This window comes from Mus caroli, chromosome 1 (assembly GCF_900094665.2).
Source record: "Mus caroli chromosome 1, CAROLI_EIJ_v1.1, whole genome shotgun sequence".
Lineage (NCBI taxonomy): Eukaryota > Metazoa > Chordata > Mammalia > Rodentia > Muridae > Mus > Mus caroli.
Genome location: NC_034570.1, coordinates 43015960 through 43033104, shown reverse-complemented (window position 1 = coordinate 43033104; position 17145 = coordinate 43015960). Strand labels below are relative to the sequence as shown.

The 17145-nt window shown below is 37.6% G+C and overlaps 1 protein-coding gene across 2 annotated transcripts in view; it reads left to right on the top strand.

Moving 5' to 3' along the window:
- Tmeff2 (transmembrane protein with EGF like and two follistatin like domains 2) overlaps window positions 1-17145 on the top strand; it is a 255202-nt gene that overhangs the window by 89454 nt on the left and 148603 nt on the right. The gene's annotated exons all lie outside the window — the stretch shown is intronic.

Sequence of the window (17145 nt, the reverse complement as noted above, 5' to 3'; positions counted from 1 at the left end):
TCATGATGTTTGTACAGGAATAGAAACCCTGACTAAGACAGTGGGTTATATTTTTGTGGCTAATTAGAGAGACTTATGAGGCCAAGTGGGGATAGACAAAATGGCCTTGTAATATCCCTTGTTGCATTGTGATTTCTTGACTGATCTACTACAATGATAATAAATTGAGGACATTTCAGTGAATGTCTGATATTTTAAATGTTACTAAAAGCATTTACACAGTCACATTGGCCCCTGTGAAGTCAGACAAATTATTGTATTTGTAAAATTAACATGACCTTTATGCCTTATAAGTATAATATGAATAACTTGTGAGAGTCTGTACATTCTCCACATAGACAAAACATCTTGCTCCTGTGTTGAGCTCTGTTGTCTTTTTTTTTTTTAATGCTGTATGTACTGGATGAATCTACTCTACAGGAATTATTTTTCCCTGTTGTCTAATTGCCCACATAGAATGAAATCTAAAGTTAGTATAGCAGCAGTGCTTATGGTAAGAATTAAATATGTGTAGAGCATTTTGAGATCTTGAGTATTCTGTTAAAAGAAACTTTGGATAAGACCTGGGAAGAAAGAATATCTTGTTCTTCTAGTTAAATAAGAAATTTATGAATATTCTCTCTCTCTCTCTCTCTCTCTCTCTCTCTCTCTCTCATCAAAATAACAGGATTCCTTATGTCCTGCTAAAATATTGCAAATCAACTACTATGTTGATCTTCATATGAATTAGTAATTCCTTGATCCTATATCAGTTTCCCGTTCTTATAATTTATACTTTAGTTAAATACTTAAAACTTCCTAACAGCATTTTAGCTTCTCAATAAGAACAAAGTGAAGTCTAGCTGCCTGGGTCCTCTACTTTTAAACATTTGACTTTGTTTCAGATGAATATTCACTATTACTTATCAAACACACAGTGTATGTAACAAACCACACTGCTCACTCTAATTTACTCTCTGGTCCTCATCAAATGCCAACCCACTGGAAGTACCTGATGTTGCATCACCTGTAACAGTTCCATTCATTTATAAGTTCCAATTTTTAAGTCAAATACAGCATCCCTATGACATTTCACATAGTTCTACAAATGCAAACTCTTCCCCACCTCCTTAATACAATGAGATCTTCCACCAACACTGACATACTTTCTACTATCCTATTCTAGAATTATCATTTGTCTTTATAATCTGTATTTTTGTATATTTGAGCTTCTTGGATTCTGGGGTCACATACTCATCATCTTGGAATGTCTCAAAATACCAATAAATATCATCATGTAGACAGTGAATGTTGAAATGAAGTAAAAACTTTAAATTGAGTTGAAATTCATATTTTCATACATAATTGATCAAAGGTGATTTTAGGGAGAGTAAAATATATTCTTCATTAAGTAAGAGTTAACAAAAAACGTGTAAGCCATGGGCATCTTTTGAAAATGTCAAGTGCTAATTAGTGTTATTGTTTCAGGAAGGGATATGTATGAATTGTGGCCTATTTTGATTCAATATCATGTTATAGCTATTGCATAAAGTAAGGAAAAACAAATAAATTCACAAAAAGTTACATTTTACTCTCACTACCAAATGAAATTCCCAAATATGCCAAGATCCATTTTATACCTATCTAAATGTAGAAAAATTTTTATTCAGTAATACACACAAAGTATCCCAGTGACTGCCAAGAAGAGATCTATACAAAATAGTGACTACTTCTAATTTTCCCTACAGTATTTCTCAAAAATCTTCTTAAAATTCAGGTTTATTTTATGCTATATATTTTCAAAAAGTGGTATATTTTCTATAAACTAGCATATACTGTATAAGGTGAAATTTGCAAAAATTATTATGCACTCCTGGAATACTTCATGACTATATACACGTAAAACATAGCTATGAATAGTGAGGTAATATAGAAAACTCTATGTCCTTTGCAACAGGTCAGTTAATTAGTGTGTTGCATGATAACAATTAGACTACAATTTAATATTATCCTGGTAGAATTCATGTGGTGAAATCCAAACATAGCCTTGCAGAATAACAAGAGCAAGGTTTTCATATCCAATTGCTTCACAATAGTCACACATATTTTCTTGTCTTCAGTAACATAAGAGCAACCAGGGTTATATTTTTGCCTATACCTAACTTAAAGAATTGAGGCAGGTACAAATAAAAGTATCATCTTTCATAATATAAATACAGAATTAAATTGTCAAGAATTGATATATTTAATCTACTACATGTGATTTTAATTCAAATATTTTTATATGACAAGAAATGAGCATATTGACCAGAAAGTTTTGACAATTAATTGCAGAATTGCTGAATTCTGACAAAGTGCTCTAAGGGAAAAGTGATGAAATGAATGTGCGACTTGCTTTTAAATCATTTACAGTTGAATAATTTATATTATATTTGATTCATCCATTTACATTATCCAAGATGACTACAAAATGAGATGAAGTTTTTAAATTATCAAGTTTTTGCATTAAAATGTTTGCCAATAAACACATTCCGTTTTTTTAAATTATTATTTTAATGGTTTTGTATATTGAAATAGGAGTTAGAAGACTAAGCTAGAGTACATAATATAATGAGTTTTCAGGGCTATAAATATTTGACCTACATCTTTAGACATTAAATGAAACCCTCACAAAGGTACGCTCTGTGTTCACTTAGGGCATACATAACCTAATTGGCAGTTGCTCAGCTTTTCTCCCAAATTGGCCCACCTTATGCTCACATTTCTGAATCTATCAATCTAACATCGGTTTCCAGTTGTTCATCCAAAAACCTTTACAAGGCATCCTCAACATTGTTCTCTCACACCCATCAGAAAATTCCATCAGAAGCTGCCTATATCGAGTTCACTCCTCACAAACACCTAGTGCCCACCTACTCTAAGTCTCTGTCTCTCTTGCTTCCTCCCTTATATTGAAACTGTCTTTAGGGATTTTGCCTGGCTATTGTCCTTGTTTCCCTTTGTCTTCTCCAGACGAAAGGACGGACCATCTAGAGACTGCCATATCCCGGGATCCACCCCATAATCAGCCTCCAAACGCTGACACCATTGCATACACTATCAAGATTTTGCTGAAAGGATCCAGATATAGCTGTCTCTTGTGAGACTATGCCGGGGCCTAGCAAACACAGAAGTGGATGCTCACAGTCAGCTATTGGATGGAACACAGGGCCCCCAATGGAGAAGCTAGAGAAAGTACCCAAGGAGCTAAAGGGATCTGCAACCCTATAGGTGAAACAACACTATGAACTAACCAGTACCCCCTGAAGCTCGTTCTCTAGCTGCACATGTATCAAAGATGGCCTAGTCGGCCATCAGAGGAAAGAGAGGCCCATTGGTCATCCAAAGTTTATATGCCTCAGTATAGGGGAACACCAGGGCCAAGAAGTGGGAGTGGGGGGAGGGGAGTTGGGGGAGGATATGGGGGACTTTGGGGATAGCACTGGAAATGTAAATGAAGAAAATACCTAATTTAAAAAAAGAGTAAAAAAAAAAAAAGAAGTTGCTCTATGAATAGAAGATAGAATGTATCTGGCTTTTAAGGCAGCCAGTGGCTTTCTGTTTTGCTTGGCATAAAAGCCAAAGGTCTTATCATAGGTGTCACAGCAGTATGAGTGCTACTATTCTGGCTACTTCTCCTGCTTGGTCCCCTCGCACTCTCTTTTTGTTTTTCTGTGGCCAAGACTAAGCATCTTCTCACCTCAAGGATGCATCAGAAATTTCTTTATGTTCTACAAAGTCCTCACTATTGCTTTGACTCTTAAAGAGGAACCTGGAATCAAAATCTTAATGCTAATAGATTGATGGATAACTGAGTATTTATAAAATTTTATACTTTGTATAATACTCTGCTAGGTTTTACATATGAAGATGAAAGGAAAATAACCTTCATATAAGTCTTTGTGCCATTAAAAATGGATATCTGTGTGACTATATAAGTAACTTTGTATGCACTGAGCAGATTGTATGTATCTATATGGAAATTATATATATATGTATATATATATATATATATATATACATACATATATATATATATATGTATGTATATATATATAATCCTAATATCCACTTATCAGTGAGTACATATAATGTGTGTTCTTTTGCGACTGGGTTGCCTTACTCAGGTTGATATTCTCTAGTTCCATTCATTTGACTGCAAATTTCATGAAGTTGTTGTTTTTAATAGCTAAGTAGTACTCCATTGTGTAAATCTGCCACTTTTTCTGTATCCATTCCTCTGTTGGGAACATCTGGGTTTTTTCCAGCTTCTGTCTATTAAAATTAAGGCTGCTAGGCACATAGTGGAGCATGTGTCTTTGTTATATGTTGGAGCAATTTTTGGGTACACGCCTAGGAGTGGTATAGCTGGGTCCTCAGGTAGTACTATGGCCAATTTTCTGAGGAGCAGTCAAACTGATTTCCAGATGGTACATCTTACAGACCATATGAAATTCAAGAAGAAGGGAGATTTAGAAGTATGGATGCTTCAGTCCTACTTAGAAGGGGGAACAAAATATTCATGGAAGGTAGAGGGTGGGAAGGACTTGGAAGGAAGAAAGGAGGGGGAGAGGAAAAAGGGGGAGAGGGATCAGGTGTAGGAGGAAATGGAGGAAGTGTGTAGAGGGTCAGAAAATTGAACAGAGGTATGTAGCATTGTGGGATAGGGAAAAGGGGTAACCAACAGAAAGTCCCAGATGTCAAAAAAGCAAGAGGCTCCCAGGACCCAGTGGAGATAACATTAACTGAAATATCCAACAAAGGGGAGAAAAAACCTGTAGAGACCTTACGGAGAAATTAGGCATGGCCCCTGGTTGAGGAATGGGAACACCTACCCTTCTCAAAAATGTTAACCCAGAATTGCTCCTGTCTAAAGGAAATACAAGGACAAAGTGTGGAGCAGAGACTGAAGAAAAGGCCATCCAGAGAATTTCCCACCTGGGATCCATTCAACATGCAGCCACCAAACCCAGTCACTATTGCTGATGCCAAGAAGTACTTGCTGACAGGAGCCTAATACAGCTGTCTCCTGAGAGGCTCTGCCAGAACCTGACAAATACAGATGCAGGATACTTGCAGCCAACTAGGCATAGGGACCTCAAAGGAGGAGTTAGTGGAAGGACTTAAGGAGATGAAAGGGCTTGCAACACCATAGGAAGAACAAGAATATCAACTAACCAGAAAAACACACACACACACACACACACACACACACACACACACACACACCAGAGTTCCCAGGGACTAAACTGCCAACCAAAGAATAAACATTGAGGGACCTGTAGCTCTTGCTGCATATGTAGCAGATGATAAAGTTATCTGGCATCAATGAGAGGGAAGTCGCTTGGTCCTGTGAAGGATTGATGCCCCACCATAGGGGAATGCTAGGGTGGTGAAGCAGAAATGGATGAATAGGAGAGCACCGTCATAGAAGCAGGTGATGGAATAGGGGAGTTGTGGAGGAGAAATAGGGAAGGGGGATAACATTTGAAATGTAAATAAATAAAATAACCAATAAAAAATTTAAAAAGAAATCTATATTCCTAATATTATATATTAATATATATGTTCCATGTGCGTGTGGGGGGGTATCAACAACTACTGAAAAATAGGCCATGAATTTGAAAAAAGAGCAAGGAAGATTACATGGAAAGTTTGGAGGGAGAAGCAGAGAGGGGAAATGATGTAATTATGTTATAATCTCAAAGAAAGGAAAAGTAATTTCCAAGAAATAAATTTCAAGCCAGCTGGAACTAATGGTGTAGCACTCAGAAAACAGAGGCATGCGAATATTTGTGAGTTAGAGTCCAGCCTAGTATACAGAGTGAGCTCCAGGACAGCTAGGGCTCTTGCACAGAGACCCATGTTTCAGAAAAACAAACAAAAGAAACAGACAAACAAAAAAAGTATAGAAGGAAAGAAAATCATTTTTAAAAAAAGAAGTAGATACTGAGTTTTGTTTAATGTAATTCTTTAAAGTATCAGACAATATGAAAAGGTTAGATCTATGGCTTCTTGGAACCAAGACTAACTACAATTGTCCTCAAAGAAAAACTAGATACAGATATCTAAAAGTGAATGTAAATTTAAAAATCTATACCCAGGCAGATATCTATATCTTAGCCGAGGTGTGAAAATATGTGGAAGCAGTTTAATAGTTCTGTCACTGGTGAAGTGACATATCAGTTTTATGGAATGTCAGAGTGAAAAGAGGTACAACACTGCACAATTAAGATACTGTCTGTCAGAACAAATGATATTCCTCACATCTAGGAACATGCATCACAAACTTTAGGAAATAAAATGAAGTCAAGAAAAAACATGTTCCATAAGAAAATGAATTACAGTGTGGTGAGCACTTTTTATAGGAAACAGATTTCCAGTTTCTGAGTATTTCCACGAAGCTCCAAGTTTAAATTAGTGAACCACCATTACATCCAGTTTTAACATCCAAGAAGTGATCACAGGTTAAGAGGAAAACTTGGCTAGATATAGCTACAGTATTTCACCACAGCATGATTGTATGTATGCAGGTGTGTGTTTTTTTGGTTTTGTGTGTGTGTGTGTGTGTGTGTGTGTGCTTTTCATTCTAGGATCAAATGAGTAATTGCAGTTTTCCATCAGATAGTTGATAAAGGCTTTATTGAAAAGGGCATTGCTTAAAAGCAAGCTTTGTTTGCTGAGGGGTAAAGAGACGGGGAGGTAGAAGTGTCTAGAAGTAGCACAGTCAGAGTATATGGAAAATGAGGGTTCAGTCTGGGAAATCATGAGACTAGTTTAGCTGTGTCTCTACCAGGAGAAGTAAAAAGGAAGAAAGGTAGTGTGAAAAATGGGCTTGGAGTTGAGAACATCCTGAAGGGCCTTGGATACTGCTGTGATGGGGAGCATTTATTTTTCATTTTAAATGAAATAAAATTTAGAGAAATAGTGTTTTGCAGAAACATGCAGAACTTGTGTACCAGTGATAGGTCTGTATGCTGGACTTCCTAGTCCACTGCTGGCTTTACTACTCCAACATGACTCCAAGCTGCAAAGGAGTCAAGTAAAGACTCTAACTTCCTTTCTTTATTTTCGCATTAAACATGATAACAGTGCATATCAACTTCAGAAATTTGTTCATATTGTGTTTAATAAGCCTCTGATACATTCTATCATGGTCTAACATTCCAAATCCTTCTAAATTTGTAATACAATATCCCTGAAACTAAACTAAATCACATGTATTGAGCTTGTATACAGCTCAAAACTTTACTATTGAAATGGGGGAAAGCAGGCATCTATCTGTGGATGCTGTGAAGGCTTTCTGACCTCAGGAAGCTACGATGACAGAGGATCAGGAGTTACCCAGGCCCCCTCTCAGGTCAATGGCTTCCAAGACCTTTATCTTGAAAACAGAGTTAATTTCTCAGACAATGGAGGGGTGAGTTTTATAAAATAGCTTTCATTGAGAAAAGGACTCCTTAAAGGAAGCACAGCACCTACAAGCAGGAGAAGGTTCCAAGATCAGATGACCACCAGAGGCATCATCTAGAACTTAAGAGGACTTTTTTGTGATAAGACATGTTGAACTGGTCAGTTCAGTTGTCCTATGCAAGAGGTGTTCATGTTCAATTTCATTAACATGTTCTTTTTTAAATTTTATTTGAATTTTAATTTATTTTTTACATTCCATACTATGCTCCCCACCGCCCCCATCCACATCCAACACCTCTTTCCCACCCCCTGTCTCCATGGGGATGCCCCCAAACCCCACCCCACCTGACCTCTAAACTCCCTGGAGCCTGCAGTCTCTTGAGGGTTAGGTGCATCATCTCTGAATGAACACAGACCCAGAAGTCCTCTTCTGTATGTGTGTTTGGGGCCTCACATTAGCTGGTTATGCTGTCTGTTTGGTTGTCCAGTGTTTGAGAGAACTCAGGTGTCCAGATTAATTGACACTGCTGGACTTCCTGCAGTATCGCCCTCCTCATCAGCTTCTTTCAGCCTTCCCTAAGTCAACAGCAGGGGTCAGCTGGTTCTGTCCATTGGTTGGGTGCAAACATCTGCATCTGATTCTTTCAGCTGCTTGCTGGGTCTTTTGGAGGGCAGTGATGATCGATCCCTTTTTGTGAGACTGAACAAACTGAAGTGCCCAAGTGAGGATGCCTCAGTCCCACTTGGAAAAGAGAAGAAAGCAATCACAAGTGGGGAAGGAGGGAGGGAGGGACCTGGGGTAGAAAGTGGACCAGGGGTGTGTGTGTGTGTGTGTGATCTAGTATTGGATGAAGGAAAAGGACTGAAGCCCTGAGGGCCAGCAGAAGGAATGTAAACAGGCAACCTCAGGAAATAGGAGGTTGGGGGACCCCTTCCCCCCAGACCACTCTTACCTGGGAGGTCAGAGACTCCCAGGACTCAAAGGGAGGGACCTTAGATGAAACACACAACAGTAGGGAGAGGGAACAGGAAGACAGGACATCAAGTGAGGGATAGGGTTCTCATCCCACAGTCACATCTCTGATCCATAATTGTTCCTGTCTGAAAGAATTACAGGTATGGAAATGGAGAAGAGCCTGAGGAAAAGAAGGTCCAGCTACATGCCCAAAGTGGATCTAACCCAAGGGGAGTTCCCAAGGCCTGACAATTACATATTCTTTAATCTCCCATTATATTACTTCTGTTTGATAATATGCAGACAGAAAATGAATGGTGAAATAAATTATAGCAGTTTCATAGTGGTCCTCTTCACTACTTAGTGTGAATACTACTAAATGAGCTAAATAAACCTGTTTAAATGAACTGTTTCAGAAACTAAGCTGCTAAAGTATAGGAGAGCAAATCTTGGAAAATAATTTTTGTCTTTTTTTTAATAATCATTTTCTTCATTTACATTTCAAATGATAGCTCCCTTCCCAGCTACTCCTCCATATTCTGTCCCATCCCTCTATGCCCCCTTCTCCTTTGCCTCTATGAGGGTGCTCCTCCACCCACTCCTGCATCACTGCTCTTGCATCCCCCATGCTGGGGCATCAAGCTTCCACAGGACCAAGAAAAATTATTACACAGCCTTTGTTTCATAGTATCATACTATCTTATGGATTATTGCATAATATGGAAATCCATTTGCAAACCACTATTCTTCATAAGACACAAAATGACACGCTTCTAAACTGTGCTCTGTGTTAAGTGAAGGATAAAGACAAGGCTGGTAAAACACTCTTCCACAGGCAAATGTTTCATGTGCTAACAAAGAAGCAAATTAAGTTTGTGACAATGAGTTGTTAATTCAAAAGGAACACACGCAAGGACACTTGCTGTGGGCTGGAAAGCTCAAAAGTTTTAGTTCCAGCATCTTTTTAAAGACCTTGGTCTGGGGCTACGTGTCTTTAACCTCAGCACTGGGGATAGAGACAGGTGGATACTCTGTCTAGCTGAATGGCAAGGTCAGTGAAAGGTTCGGCAAGAGACCTTGCTTCACTCAAGTAATGCAGAGAAGTGACTGAGAAATTATCAATCTCAGGTCACTACAAGCACTTACATGAGTGAGTACAGCTCTCAACAGAAACATGTACACAAATTAACAGTTGCAATTTACTCCCCTAGGACCCACCAATAAGCTCGAATCTCTCTGCACAGAAGTTTCCAGAAGGGTACATTCCAACACAGCAGCATGTACAAGATCCATTTTTAAGCCTCCAAGCCAATCAAGGAATACTTTGAAATGTGCAGTGTACATTTTAAGCAAAAATGATATCTGTAGGTATTCTATATGTTTGCTTAATTTAATTAAATTTAAATTAAATTGAGTAAACCCGCTTTCATTAGAGACTTACTGAGTTTCTAACTTATTTTTATGGCTATTTTAGGGTAATTAATAACTTTGATAATAAAAATGTAGACAAGCACTCAGGAGGCAGAGGCAGGCAGATTTCTGAGTTCGAGGCTAGCCTGGTCTACAAAGTTCCAGGACAGCCAGAGCTATACAGAGAAACCCTGTCTCAAATCAACAAAGAAAAAAAATGTAGACAAGATCAGAATTCATTATTAGGCTGACATTTCTTCTCATTGTGTGCATTTGTAATTATTTTTGACCACAATACAGAGTGATATATGTTTCTAGTACTCCCACAAAATATACATGTAAGATATACATGGAAAGATAGGTAGAAAAACTAAAAGATGTTCTCCCCCTTTTGCCATTGAATTTTTCAACTGTACTGATTCAGAAACACTGAAGAACCCACATGTACTGTCGCAACTCTTTTGGTAAAAGAATATTCATTATCACATTCTTTAATGCTACGTAAGACTAGAAGTAAGATCCTCAATTCTTATCCAAGTTTGGTTTGTTCTCTGATGCAACCTTCCTCAAGTCATTAAACATTTTAGGGACATAAATTCTGTAGGGCAGAATAAATCAGTGGGGCCGGGTCTCCTTAACAAAGTTGTAAAAGTTGAACTTAAAGTGAGCACACATGCCTTATGCTTTTAGTGTCTCAATACTCTGAGCAGCAGCATAGGAGGAGAAGGGAATCCCGTACTCCATATCATGCTGAGGGCGTGGGCAAGAGAACAACATATGAAGCTGCAGATAATTAATGTTATATAGTTTTGTAAATTCCTGAAGCCAACTGTAATCCTGTGCATGGGCCATCTGGATCTATCAGATAAAAGACAATTTATGTTAGTCGTATACACTTGTGAGTAAAGGGATTAATTTTGGTCAGAGTATCAAAGTTAGGAAAACAAGCCATTGGCTATTCCAAAAGAAAGAAAGGAGAAAATGAAACACAATAATAACAAGACAGTTACATGCCGAAGTATTCAAAAGAGGATGAAGTCAGTCTGGAAGCCGCCAAAACTACCGAGATCCTAAGTTATCCCCCCTCTGGTGTGTGTGTGTGTGTGTGTGTGTGTGTGTGTCTTTTGTTAGAACTAAACTGAGAACCTTACTAGTTCTGACACTTGTCTACAGTTTCAGACCCTAAGCTTTTTAACAGATTCATTTACATTTTATAGACTTACTCCTAAGCAGGGAAACCTGACTAGATGCTACTGAGGTCAAAGCAAACAGACAAATGCATAGATATATATTTGTTGGCTACTAGATTTCATTTAAACCTCATCTAAGGTTTTAGTTTTACTCCTTGCAAGAGAAACAGATATTATTTTGTCCACTAAGAAGGCTGCAATAGCAACAGTTGGAAAATGGGAAACAGGATATGGGGAGAGGCAAGGAACCATAATAGTTCCTCTGGTATCAGCCAAATTGTGATACCTGATTGCCTTTTTAGAATACACTGTGCTAAGACAGTCTTTCAAAATTGGCATTATTTGGAATTAAAAATAAAATAAGCTCTGGATAAACAAAAGAAAACAAAATTATAAAAACAAAACCAAATAAACAAACAAAAATAACAAAAAAAATTCTTTTAAACATAATTTTCTGCTCAGTTTTTATAACTAAAATACATTTGGGGACTTTTTTAAATAATTAAACTGAGTAGAAGTTTAACTTTTCTTATCATACTAAACAAACGTGCATGCTATACACTCAAAAACAGTGAATTCTAATGGCTAGAATCACTGGCAGAGAGTCTACCATCAAATTTTCGTCATCCTTCACTGAAATGCCATTTATCTATTAAGAAAATCTTTAAAAATCACCGATTCATTAATCTGCCAATTCATCTAACTTTTATGTAATTACACACTTTACTCTTAGCATCCACTGGGAAGAAGAGCAGTGGACACCCACCGTCCCCCTGTCAGTTGACTGCTCTACTGCTCTGTAATCCAAACAAAACCACAGCAGGACCTGCTTTTACCTTTCATCCCTAAGATTGCTATGTAATGGGGTGGGGGGAGGAGTAGCTATAGAGAAAGGAACAGTGTTGTTCTGATCTCCCAGCAGTCTTTCTCCCATAGCTTGCTTTGCAGATAGTAGGAATTTTTTTCCATTTTTAATTAGGTATTTAGCTCATTTACATTTCCAATGCTATATCAAAAGTCCCCCATACCCCCCCACTCCCCTACCCACCCACTCCCCCTTTTTGGCCCTGGCGTTCCCCTGTATTGGGGCATATAAAGTTTGCAAGTCCAATGGGCCTCTCTTTCAAGTGATGGCCTATTAGGCCATCTTTTGATACATATGCAGCTAGAGACAAGAGCTCCGAGGTACTGGTTAGTTCATATTGTTGTTCCACCTATAGGGTTGCAGTTCCCTTTAGTTCCTTGGGTGCTTTCTCTAGCTCCTCCATTGGGGGCCCTGTGATCCATTCCATAGCTGANTGTGAGCATCCACTTCTGTGTTTGCTAGGCCCTGGCATAGTCTCACAAGAGACAGCTATATCTGGGTCCTTTCAGCAAAATCTTGCTATTGCATGCAATGGTGTCAGCGTTTGGAAGCTGATCATGGGATGGATCTCTGGATATGGCAATCACTAGATGGTCCATCCTTTCGTCACACTTCCAAATTTTGTCTCTGTAACTCCTTCCATGGGTGTTTTGTTCCTTATTCTAAGAATTTTTTTTTAACAAACTGTTTTCCTACTCAATTACAAATCATTTACATTGGAAATACAGATTGTTTTTTATATATTGACCAAGTATTTCAAAAACTAAACAAAAAAATTAACATAGTGATGTCAAAAGGTCATTCAAATGGATTGAGCTTGTTTTGCTGAGAAGTGACCTGAAAGAGGTTACTTTTGTTTTCAAACAACATGTAAGCTACTACACTCATTCAAGTTTGACATTATTGTTTTGGAAGCTTTAAGTATTATCATATTATTATGTATATTTTTGTATTACCAGAAGGTATTTGCGTATGCTTGTTTAAGATACAAAAGACACTTTCCATTGGGTAGGCTTACTTATGCTTAAGGAGTCTTAATATGTCTCTATTCAGATGTCACTTTTATTTAAAGTTTATTTGAATTGTTTAGGTGAATTATTGTCTAAATTGACAACTACTTCTTTCCAAGCTGACAATGTGTTTCTGTTAATGTAGCTGAGGGGTGAATATGTCAAGAAATGGATGTTCTTAAGTTTTCATTAATCATGGCAATTATTCCTGCCACTGACCAAGCATTTAACCTTACTTTTCTACTTTCTTCCAGACTGAATCAAAGAGTATTATTATCACCTAATACTATTGGGATCAATAGATCATACAATCATGTATATTATTCTTAAAATTCCTTCAGTTCCTGGCATTTCTGTGAAGGATGACAAAATCTTGCTGGTAGATTCTCTGCCAGTGATTCTAGCCATCAGAGTTCACTGCTTTTGAGTATATAGCATACATGTTTGTTTAGTATGATAAGAAAAAAATTTAAGTTCTACTCAGTTTAATTATTTTAAAAATCCCCAAAGTATTTCTGTTATAAAAACTGAGCACAAAATTATGTTTAAAAGAATGGGGATTTTTGTTGTGTTTGTTTGTTTGTTTGTTTGTGGAATTCAAAAAAAAACTTAGGCCAACGTGAGGTCTGGTTATGAATGTGCTTTCTCCTCCTCCTTCTTCTCCTCCTTGTTCTTCTCCTTCATGTTCTCCTTTTTCACACTCCCCTTCCCCTCCCCTTCCTCCTCCTCTTCCTTCTATCTCTTATTTATTTACTTGCATATTTTAACTATGTGAGTGTTCTTTCTACATGTACTTCTGTACTCCAGAGGAGGGCATCAGATCCCATTACAGCTGGTTATGAACCAGCATGTTACTGAAAATTGATCTCAGGACCTCTGGAGGAGCAGAAAGTGGCTCTTAACTGCTGAGTCATTTCTCCAGCTCCAAATACGCATTCTTCAATGACAGATTTTTTTTTTTACAGGCAAATTAAAATTATGAGCTGGAAGATATGGCTCCATAGTAGAATGTTTGTTTCATGTGTGTAAATTTTTGGATTATATCCCTGGCATGGAGAGAAGAAATGAAAGAAAGAAAATAGGGGGCAGGGAGGAAAACTCACTTCAAAATGCTAATAATGCCCTATTTAGGGCTAAGAACTCACAATCATTTATTTCCAGCACTCACCAGTTAATAAATCTATGCATTGATTGCTGTAACAGAGAAAATTTGGCGGCTGATAATCGCTGAACTAAAGAGACTAATTATTCTTGGGGGTATGAACATTGCTAGGTTGCCTATGCTCCTGTGGATGGCCCCACAAAAGCACACATTCCTGAAGTACTAATTAAATTTAATGGATTATTATACCGAAGAGGACATGAAGTTAGAAGGAAGATGTGTGAAAGCAGATTCGGGGGAGCTGAAGGGATGGATGAGGAGTGGATATGATCATATTTTATTGCATATGTGTATGAAATTCTCAATGGAAAATAAAAATACTAACAGTGGTGGTCACTTCACATGTGAAGGATAATTAAGAAGCAATGACCTGTTTTACTTCCTCTGTTACACTACAAAATCACAATGATAGTTCTTAAAATTGTAATTAAGATTCGCTACTTAGGGGATTAAAAAGAAACAATTGAATGATTTATCTTTATGAAAGGAAGCTCTATGCATAACATCTGTTGCATTTTAATTTATTCAAAATGTTTGGGTCACTCGTGCTCTCAACTGGCAGGTGGTCACTTGCAGGCATTTCTGAAAAGGAACATTATTTAAAAATGCATGCTTTTTATAAGTTTGGACTAAACAGATATGATGACATGATACATGAGTTAGGAAACAAATAAGCTGGAATTACAAATAAATCCAACTAATTCTATTGTAAGATCTCTTGCAATCTTTGCAAACCATACTGTGCACAGTTTGGTTCTTGGAATAAACAAATGAGCAGACTTCTCAGGCAGAGAAATGCCCGGATAATGTTTTTTAAAAAATCAATCCAACCTGTAGATAAAAATCAACATGATTTCCTTAAGTTCTTTTGAAAGACGGGTTTCTTGATGTTACCATTGTATTTGCAATGTAGAGCGTACACACAAATCTGATAATCCCATTTCTTATCAAGTATTCTATCTGACATAACACTGAAAACTAACACAAACATGTATACAAACCCAAGCTTAAGCAGACAACCAATTTAAAAATGGTCTTCTTTCTTGGAATTTATAAACATTAGGTCCATTTGTTAAAAACTGGAACTTAGTTTGTATATTTGCAGGATTGATCTGAAAGGAATCAGCCTTGCAAGAGATGTTCTCTTATCTGAGTGTTTGTTTCTAAGTGGTCGTCCCCACCTCCAAAGTACTCTTTTAATTGTTTTCCTTAAAACACTAATGTGTCATCTAGTTGATGAAGTCACATATCATGTGTTTCTTATTAATTCATCACCTATATGTAAGAAAACCAAAAAAAAAGAACACATAAACTTCGGTTAAAAGCCTTCCATAAAAGCTTCCAGCTGTCCCAGTGAGTGAATTCGTATTATAGCGAAGTCATTGTATTACAAGTGGGTGACCAGAGCCCAGCCTAAAGAGGAAAGAAAGTTAAGAAAGTTAGTAGACATTTCTTCCTTCTTTCTTTTTTTTTTTTTTGTGTGTATGTGTGTATGTGTGTGTGTGTGTGTGTGTGTGTGTGTGTGTATATGTGTCTGTGTGTATGTGTGTGTGTGTGTGTGTGTGTGTATGTGCAACTGAGAGGGCTTTATGCAGTCCTCACTGCCCCCATCAGCTGGGGACCCAGAAGGGATCCCACAGCAAGCAGGTTTGACAGGGAGGGAGGGGATATGGTTTTACTTAGTATTTCCGAGCCTGCTGAGCTTATTTTTTTTTAATTTTTAATATTTTTATTACATATTTTCCTCAATTACATTTCCAATGCTATCCCAAAAGTCCCCCATAGCGCCCCCCACTTCCCTACCCACCCATTCCCATTCTTTTGGCCCTGGCATTCCCCTATATTGGGGCATATAAAGTTTGCAAGTCCAATGGGCCTCTCTTTCCAGTGATGGCNGACTAGGCCATCTTTCGATACATATGCAGCTAGAGACAAGAGCTCCGGGGTTCTGGTTAGTACATCATGTTGTTCCAACAATAGGGTTGCAGATCCCTTTAGCTCCTTGGGTACTTTCTCTAGCTTCTCCATTGGGAGCATTTTAATTTTTAATAGGCCCGACAGTCTATGGAATTTCCTTGGAGTACCACTTGGCATGGTGCTGTTAGACTACAAAGTAAACTAGTAGCAGAATATTCTATATCACACAAATTTGTGTTTTCTTGTGCTTTTTTATTGTTTTATACAATTATTTTCTACAGTGACTTTACTGCAAGAAAATTATGGGTTTCTTATGTTTCTCCACAACTTAATATGCTTAACATCTCAATGAAAGTTCTTTGTGTCCTGTCTCCTAGCACTGGATTATACACAAGAGCCGAAGCATATGTGAGCTCTGAAGAGACTGGACATAGATCCTCATGTTTGATCATTAAGCCCCTTCTCAATTGAGCTATCTCCCAACCCCCATTAAAGACTCTGAAAAAGTAAATTATCACATTGCCTGACCTTATTCACATTCTAAAGCATATATTTAGAATCTGTTTGCAGGAAAAACAGACCACACTTTTCCTCAAATCCCATGACACTTATTTCAGAAAATAAGCCTTCTCTACTGTGCCTTGTGCACAAATAGTTCACCGAGAAGCTTCCAAAGAAAAGCAGCTGGTGGATGGTTGGATTCTGATACCTCTTCTCTAGTAGGATCACTTTTTCTTTCTTCTTTTACAAGTTTTGGTGGCAGGTATCATCTGACCTACGTGGATTTTTATCAAGGAGACAGGAAGCCATGAAGATAATCATAGTCTCAAGCTTGACACAGACATAAGCAGTTATGAAATGGTCCTCAAACTTACTGAACTTACCGACTTTGTTTTATAATTCCTAAGAATTGGTGTTTGAAAAGTTACTAGGCTCTAGAAGAAAAGGAGTATTTATTTCTGTAGCTAGTACAATGGTAGAGTACTAAAATTCACTATTTTCAAAACTTTCTTTACTCAGGGCAAAAGCTACTAAAGTGATGGCAGTAAGTCTGAAACTTAATTATCAGCAGCCTAATTTGCCTGTCTGTGATATACACATCACCTGATGCCAGCTGATGTCAACACAAATTACCGGCATGCAAGAAAAACTAATTGTTCCACATTATTTTACAGTTATTATTGATTGCCATGGCCTTTGCAAAT